This window comes from Microtus pennsylvanicus, chromosome 5, assembly GCF_037038515.1.
Source record: "Microtus pennsylvanicus isolate mMicPen1 chromosome 5, mMicPen1.hap1, whole genome shotgun sequence".
NCBI classification, from domain to species: domain Eukaryota; kingdom Metazoa; phylum Chordata; class Mammalia; order Rodentia; family Cricetidae; genus Microtus; species Microtus pennsylvanicus.
In genome coordinates, this window is record NC_134583.1 from 109,872,998 (window position 1) to 109,880,555 (window position 7,558).

The window sequence follows — 7,558 nt, forward strand, 5'->3', positions numbered from 1 at the left end:
TAGCTCATAGGCAGTTTTTATTGATTGCTTCTTCTTTTTTTTTTTTTTTTGCACGCCACATAGTTTTTATTTGCCGCTATGTTCACAATAGCTGGAAAGTAGAACTGATTTCTGGGCTTGCCTTGTCTCATTGAGTCTCTTTCCTTGCCAGATCCAGTCATTTCCTGAAAATTTCATTCTCTCTACAGCCAAATGATACGTCATTGTATATATGCAGCACTGTTTCCTTGCTCATTCATCTGCTGATAGACACCGAAGTCAACTCAGTTTCCTAGCTATTGTGAACACAGGATCAGTACACGCAGATGTGCAAGTGTCTCTGCAGTAGGATAAAAGCCCATTGTGTACATGCCAGGAGTGTGTATAGCTGGGTCATATGGCAGTTCTATGTTTACCTTCTTGAGAAACCTTCAAACTGATTCCCAAAGTTGCTTGACTAGTTTATACTCTGCCCACAGTATATGAGTCTCCTTTACACCATTTGTTGCTGAAACATGATTAATAAAAACTCAGAGACAGATATTGGGGTTCAACCTGAAAACCAGAAAAGCAAAGCAGTCAGCCACCAGCTCTTACCTCGACCTCAGTCTGAAAATGGTGATCCTGCCTCCAGAAAACCTCAGAATGAGACTAAGAGTCTCCTCTCATCTATATTCCTCTCTAGCGCTGGGATTAAGGGTGGGTACCACGACCACCTGGTTTCTATGGCAAGCTAGTATGGCTACTGGGATCAAAGTTGTGTGGCATTGCTGACTGGTCTGTAAGACTGACCAGCGTGACTGTTTTACTTTTCTGATCTTGAGGCAAGCTTTGTTTATAAAAATACAAATGAAATGCCGCTACATGCTGACATTTGTAATCCTGCTGAGGGCCTTTTCTGCTGTGGTCAGATGGAATCTGAAAGTAGTTTTAACTTGCAATCCCCGATGGCTAAGGGTGTCTATCAACAGATGAATGAATGAGAAAACAGTGCTACATAGATACAATGGCACATCATTTGGCTTTAAAAGGAATGAAATTATGAAATTGGCAGGTCAGTGACTGCATCTGGAAAGATACTAAATGAGGCACGGTGAGCCCAGAGAGACACATTCTGCATGTTCCCCCTCATGTGAGGATCCTGGTTCTAACTTTTTGTTTTGTGTTTAAGTTGTAACACACGTGGAAGCCAGAAAACTAGGAAGAAGCCCTTTGTGTTTGTGTGTGTGGGGGTACACATTAAAGAGGGGAAGCAGTAGGTTCTAAGTAAAGCAGAAGTAGACCTGTAGAACGGTACAGGTAGAGAGGATCAAGCAGGGAGGCGCGTAGGGGCATGGGGCATTAAATTAGGATGTGGAAGGGAGGGCTAACCCAAAGGAGGAGTCATATGAACAGCCATATCACATATCAGCCTACTATCACCAAATCCAATCAAAAAATAGTAATTGGAGTCAGCCAAAATTCCAGGATAACCCCATCCCCAGGCTCATATGGGCAGCAATAAGCAGTCTTAATGGGTTATATCATTTTAAAATGATATGAAGTTGGAATGAGTATGGGTAGAATGGGAGAGGAAATGCGAGTATTTCACCATCTTAAATTAAATATATATGAAGCTCTGAACAATAAAGAAAAATTTTAAGTGCATGGATGATTTGGGGAATTTCTTTTTTTCCCCAGAAGTCGATAGGGAGAGTGGTCCTTTTGAGACAAATCACTGCCGCAGAACAGAAGAATGCCCTTCTGTGTTTGGGGCCGGATGACACAGACTTCCCGTCAGCAGCTCTCCAAGATTGGGAGCCGTGTGTTCTTCCAGGAAAGGAAGAGGCTAATTGAGTCGATTCTGATAAAAAATGATAAGACAACGCAGTGAAGACTGGCAGCGTCCACAGCGTCACCAGTTTCTTACTCATACACGTCCTGCAGGGCATGTGATATCCGGATCCTGCAGTCTCCTCCCGTAAGCTGCAACGTGAACACTGAACTTGGGGGATGATGATCGAGAGCTGTGGAAAAGAAATATAATTGCTCTGGTTGTGAAACCATAGATGGATATTCCCTTTGGAAACTCGATTTGATTCACTGAGACCAAAAATGCTAGGCAGGTGGGAACTAGTCAACAAGTTTAAGATGCAAGCGCATAGCTTTTTTTCTTTTTTATATCCGCTTCTTTTATTTTACTTTATTTTCCCACTGTAATATGTCATTGATTATTCAGGAATTTTATATCATGCACCCCATTTACACTCACTTCCTAGTCCTCCCAAGTCTGCCCCCAGCCTTGTGACTCCCCAACCCCAGAAAAAGAAAAAAAATGTCCCTTTCATGTTGCTCATATACTCCCTGGACAAGGTCAAACTCCCTGTGCTCAACGTCTTAAAGAAAACTGAGTCCTCCCCCACCCCCAAGCCCCTACAAGAAGCCCTCAACTGTGGAGAGCTACACATCCTTCAGCCTCCTTGTCACAATTTTAAGAACTCTCTTCGATGGTTTTCTGGCTAGGCTGTTACTGTTTTCACTGGGGGAGGGGAGGATGGGGCTAGGAGTTGTCCCAGAAGCCTGTGAGTCTGAAGTCATCAATACCACCGTAAAGGTGGCTTCTTTGCCCTTTACAGTCAGCGAGAGCAGGGATCACGGACTTCCACATGGTTTCGGGCAACAGCACAAACCAGGGCGCCCACATGGTCTCCAGTGGCGGTGAGCATGAGCAACAGGCCTCAACATGGTGAATGGGGCAGTACAGACCGTGAGCATCAACAGGGCCCTCTGTTTCAGCACAGGCCACGGATACCCATCCACGTGGCCTTTGGTGGTAGCACGAGCCCCAGTTTATGCCCCATTTTTGAAGTTGTCAGATAACCACTGCTGTTCTGAGCATCACAAATCTTTTCAATGCAAAGGCTAGCTGAGTACAGAAATTTGACTAATATTGTTTTTGACAGCTAGACAGGACGGTATTTTCATGTTAGGTTCAGAAGTCCTTTGGAAAGGTTCTGGCTGTGTGTATCCTAGTGAATTACAGTACTCTGACAAATGCAGTTACAGGCAAATTGGTTTAAGGGGTGTTGTTCTGGGGAGAGTACAAAGGAGTAGGGAAGAAAGGTAGCGGGTGTTTGAGGGCTAATCCAGTACTGTCAATACCACGCTCATGGAAGAAATACTACTGCAGAGTCTAGGAATTTGAATATCTTCTTGATATTAGTCTAACATTTGTTCCTTTAAAAATGTGTTAAATTCACACAGCTGAACTCTATTCAATCACCCAAATAATGAAATCTTGTGACAATGTAGATAAAACTGAAGATCGCTGTGTTGAGTGAAATAAACCAGTCTTAGAAAGACAAGCACCACATAATCGTGATTGAACTCGCAATGTGGAAACCACCAGAGGCCAAGGAGAGCAGCTGGAGAGAGAGGGGGCAAAGCTGACTGTTGTATTACATTACCGTTACGTGGAGTGTGATGACTCTACAGAACAGTCATTTCCTGGACAGTTCAAACGGCTAGAAAAAAGGATGTTGAAAAATTTTCACCACTGTGAAATCCCAATTGTTTGAGAATATAGACAGGTTTAACGTGCTTTGAATACATGCAATATATACATATATCAAAGCATCACATTTTCTATTACATATTTTCATGTGCCTGATTAAAAACTAAATTATTTAAAAGATTTCTTGAATATACTTTTCACCATTTGCTGGACGCACTTAGAACAATTTTCAGAGACTTTAATTTTTTTTCACAACTTAAAGCTGTTTCACAGGTGTAGGCAGAGGCTGCTCGTTTGTTTTCCAGCTGCCCATACACAAAATAAACATAGAAACTATACTAATTAAAACATTGCTAGACCTATTAACTTAAAATTTTTATTAAACTAACTCTTATATTTTTTATAATTTCTTTTATCTTTTAAAAAGAAAACAAACTATCTTTTTTTTCATTTTACATACCAATACCAGTTCCCACTCCCTACCCTGCTCCCTTTCCTTCCACCTACCTCCCCATCTAACTCCTCCCATGCACTCCCCAGAGAGAGTAAGATACATTTCTTTGGGGAAGGTCCAAGACACTCCCTACTTTATCTAGGCTGAGCAAGGCCACTCCTTGTACTTTCATAGAGATATCTAGGGTGTGAAATTTTTCTTCTATAATTTTGTTGAATATATTTTCTGTGCTTTGGAACTGGAGTTCTCCTTCCCTCTTCTATCCCTATTATTCTTAGGTTTGGTCTTTTTTTTTATGGTGTACCAGATTTCCTGGATGTTTTGTGTTAAGAATTTGTTGGATTTAATGTTTTCTTTGACCAATGAATCTATTTCCTCTATAGTATCTTCAATATCTGAGATTCTTTTTTCTATCTCTTGTATTCTGCTGGTTATGCTTGCCTCTGTAGTTCCCATTCATTTACCCAGATCTTTTAAATGCAGAATTCCCTCGGTTTGTGTTTTCTTTATTGCCTCTACTTCAGTCTTGAAATCTTGAACTGTTTGCTTCACCTGTTTGATTGCTTTTTCTTGGGTTTATTTCACCTGTTTGATTGCTTTTTCTTGGTTTTCTTGGGTGTATTTGAGAGATTTATGGAGTTCTTCCAATTTTTTGTTTGGCTTTTCTAAAGGTCTCCATTATCCTCATAAAGTTACATTTAAATTTACTTTATTCTGCTTCCTCTTGGTTAGGATGATGAAATCTTCCCGTTGTATGACCACTGGGTTCTGGTGTTACCATGTTCCTTTTTAGGGTGTTGAATAAATTCTTGCATTGGTGCCTACCTATCTATTCCTCCAATTGGTGCCAGCAGTGTCTTTGCAGTGGCTGTCTGTGTTTTGGGAACTGTTCTTGGTCTGCTCTGTACTGTCACTCTCTGTGTCTCAGGGAGCCACTGAGGTCTCTCTTGGCCCTGTCTCTTCATGTGTTTTCTTGTTCTCTTGGTTTTGCTCTCTTGGCTCACTCTGTGCAGTCACAGCTTGTGCTTCAGAGTTCCTCTTTTGGTACTCTCTGTGTAGTTGTGGCTTGTGTTCTTCTGAGGTTGCTGGGGAGGTATGGATAGAAGGGTTTGGGAGCAGAGTGGGACTTGTAGCTTGCAAAGTCCGATGGATGGGGTGGGAGTGTTGGAGCAGCCTACCTGCAGGAAACTTGCCTGCTGTCTGACTAGAGAAGCTGAGGCAGGTGGGGGAAGGGCCCGGAGTTATGCCCTAATATGGAGGGTCTAGAAAGTGGGATTTCCAGCTGGGTGGGTGGTTACTCACCTCTTGGTCCTCTCTGTTAACACTTATATTTTAAATTAACCAATTTTCATTATTTTATATTTTACCACGAGGCTCGTGGTTTACCTGTAAGTTTCTGGTGGGCAGGTGTCTTTTTCCTCTGGTGGCTACATGATGTCTCCCCAACTCCACCTTCTTTTCTCCTCTATCTCTGCTTGGAATTACTGCCTTGCTCTGTTCTGCACTGCCAGAGGTCCAAAGTAGCTTCTTTATTAAGCAATGGTAATAAAACATGTTCACTGCATTCAGAGAGGAATCACATATTACCTCCCCTTTTCTGTCTAAATAAAAAGGAAGTCTTTAACTTTAATATAGTAAAATTACATATAACAAAACATGTATCAAGCAAGAATTATAGTTACAATATTTATGTCTTTTTTATTTTTTATCATAACCAAGGAAAACTATAATTATAACTATCTATTTTTTAATTCCATTAAAGACCCCAGAAGGATATAATATTATCTAAGTTAGCAGGAAGTGCATTGTAACTAGCTTTTAAAACTCTAGAATTGACAAAAACATCTCTTTTCTTGGACAGTCACCCAAAGCTTTTTGTAACTTTGTGGCATCCATCTTTAGCCTACAGTCCCATAGTACCTGGAAGACTTTTTCATGAAGCAGAAAAATTTAAAGACAGTTTTGCCTATATTGACAGTTTGTCAGTTACTTTTTTGTGTGTCCTGTAGAATATCTGGCAGACTCTGTTATGAAGCATGAATCCTGAAGGAATGTCTCGTCTTTTGGAATGTTTAGCAGTTACCTTTTTGTAGGTCCTACATGTTCAGTTCATACAATGTACTATCAAGCATTCCAGGCAAGAGCGGTTTTTTGCCCAAATGGCTAACAAACTCCATAGGGAGCCTCTTCAGTGCCCATCATCCTCTGAAGTAGATTGCTGCTGCCAGGAGCAGATGTGTCCCATTGTCATGAAAACTCCTACATTTTTAAAACATTTAAAGTGCTATATTCTGTTAGTCTTTGAAATGTTTGAAGAATACCTATCCATCTGAAATATACCTTTGTACATCTAGAAAACCAAACTAACATGACTACAAGCTTGACTATTATGGATGACTATCTACTAACCTGTAGTTTTAATTACCTTACATTTTTAAATGAGCTGCACAAACACAATACCTTAAACAAGAGCAGAAATAACATAACAAAATTGACTTTAAATTTGTATTAATTGACCAAGATCTATGCAAAGGCAAAGTATTCATCTCTATACCACATACTCCTTTAAATGTAAACAAATATTCATAAACAATATTTGGGAATTTGGGCCTCCATTACGGAAGTCTCATTGCAAAAATTTTAAAGACATAATAAAGCTAAATAAAATCTAGAGCAGGAATCAACAAAAACATAAGGCAGTGGTAATTTCTATACTAACACAGAGACTTTCTCATTTTCACGTGAAAAACTTGAGACTAGAAGCCATTGACACAAATGAGACCTATTTCATCAGACTACACAGCCTGCCATCCTCCCACTTTTGATTCCCTCCATGTACCATTGTATTGGTTGGTCTTTTGTCATCATTAAAGACTTGAATACCTGCTTTAAACGTTCTGTCTTCACCACCTATATCATCCTAACTATCTGAATAGTCATGCAATACTATCACATGGGTCCTTAACCCCCTGACCTATCCGTTGGCACTGTGCATTTCTTGAGCTACTGAATCCTCAGGCCTAGTTTACTTTCCGTGCTCAGTCATTTTCATCTCTTTACAGACACCTTCAGTTCCTCCTTCACTTCTGTTTCCTTGTTTTATTCTCATCTCCTACACTTGATCCTAGCTGAATACAATTCTGTCTCCTTAGGACTTGCACTAGAGCAACTGAATATATCCCAAGAAAGAGGTAAGGTCTCACTTTAAGTGTAACATGAGTAAGTGTAAGTAAGTGGTATTCAGGCTTGTCCAGAATCTTATATATTCCTGGTCAACTTTTCAAGATTTAAAAAACTATACAGTTCTCTGTCTGTTTGTTTGCCTTCTGTTTCAAGACTTTAACTTGTACTTTATGATGTACCAGATTTCCTGGATGTTTTGTGTTAAGAATTTGTTGGATTTAATATTTTCTTTGACAGACCAGCATGACACTGAACTTGTTATATAGACAATCATAACCTTGAGTTTCTAGTCATCCTGCCTCTACCTCCCTTGAGAGTACAAGCATTTCCCACAGTGCCCAGTTTTCTGTAGTTCTGGAGATTAAACCCAGGCCTGTGTACATACTAGACATGCACTCCACCAACAAGACCCAACTCTAGTCCTGTTCTGTTCTAGTCTTTTTATGCAA